Source organism: Aureococcus anophagefferens (assembly GCF_000186865.1).
Source record: "Aureococcus anophagefferens unplaced genomic scaffold AURANscaffold_307, whole genome shotgun sequence".
NCBI lineage: Eukaryota > Pelagophyceae > Pelagomonadales > Pelagomonadaceae > Aureococcus > Aureococcus anophagefferens.
In genome coordinates, this window is record NW_008705837.1 from 1 (window position 1) to 1,364 (window position 1,364).

The following is a 1,364-nucleotide window of genomic DNA, read 5'->3' on the forward strand; positions in this document are numbered from 1 at the left end:
TCGAGGGTCGAGGCCCACGCACCCGCCCGCGGACGTGCGGCTGACGCACCGTCAATCAGGCCTCGCGCCCCAGGTCAAGCTCGCGCTCGAGCCACTGGCCGCGCACGTCAAATACGATGAGCGACTCATGCTTCGCGTGCTCAAAGACGCGGGCATCGAGCCCAACTTCAAAGATCACGGTCAAGCGCTCAAAAAAGCCTTGAAGCGCTACGTCATGTACCTCCAGCGCGACACACGACGGGCGTATTGGGCTGGGACCTACCAGGAGCTAGCCGCGTGGCTCCACGGCCATGTCTTGAACCTGGGAGACGTTGATGAGCTGATCCAGCGCGCCGCGCTGGATCAGCGACTCATGCACAAGACGTTCGTGCTGGGTCCGCCGCGGATCGGCGGCGTCGGCGACGAGACCTTCGTCGTTTTTTCCACGCTGAGTGATTTGCTGAAGGCGGTGAAGAATAGACATTGGGTGGGCATTGACGGGACCGGACGACTCAACTATCACGGCAAGGTCGTCGTCGTCGTTTCTACTGTCGACAAGCGGCAACATGGGCACCCAATCGGTTACTTCATGCTTAGCCGCGGAGAAGCCGAAGCCGAGGTTTTGGCCGGCCTGGAGCGGCTCCGCGATTTCATCAAGGAGGCCACGAAGGCGACGCTGCCGCCAGGTTTGGTGATGGAGGGCGAATCCCAGGAGGGGTGGTTCCAAACCTGGGACCCCATCGTGACCATGAGAGACGGCGCGCTGGGGTTCAAGGCCGCGTTCCGCAACTTCCACAAAAGCATTAAAGCCTAGTACCCCTAAACTCGGACGAGCCCGTGGTGAAGGCGGCGGCGTCGTCGCGCGCGCCGGTAGCCGCGGACGCCGTCGAGCCTCTGCGGCGTCCTGGCCATGCCGCCGCTGGGCAGGAAGGTCTCGCGCGCCGCCTGGGTCGGGGACCGCGCCCTGGAACGCAAGGACTCCCTCGCGGGGCCCCTGAACACGCAGGAGTAGCTCGTCAAGCCGGCGGCGGCGTTCCTCGAGAACGCGTCGGAGACGCCGTCGAGCCTCTGCGGCGTCCTGGCCATGCCGCCGCTGGGCAGGAAGGTCGCGCGCGCCGCCTGGGTCGGGGACCGCGCCCTGGAACGCAAGGACTCCCTCGCGGGGCCCCTGAACACGCAGGAGTAGCTCGTCAAGCCGGCGGCGGCGTTCCTCGAGAACGCGTCGGAGACGCCGTCGAGCCTCTGCGGCGTCCTGGCCATGCCGCCGCTGGGCAGGAAGGTCTCGCGCGCCGCCTGGGTCGGGGACCACGCCCTGGAACGCAAGGATTCCCTCGCGGGGCCCCTGAACACGCAGGAGTAGCTCGTCAAGCCGGCGGCGGCGTTCC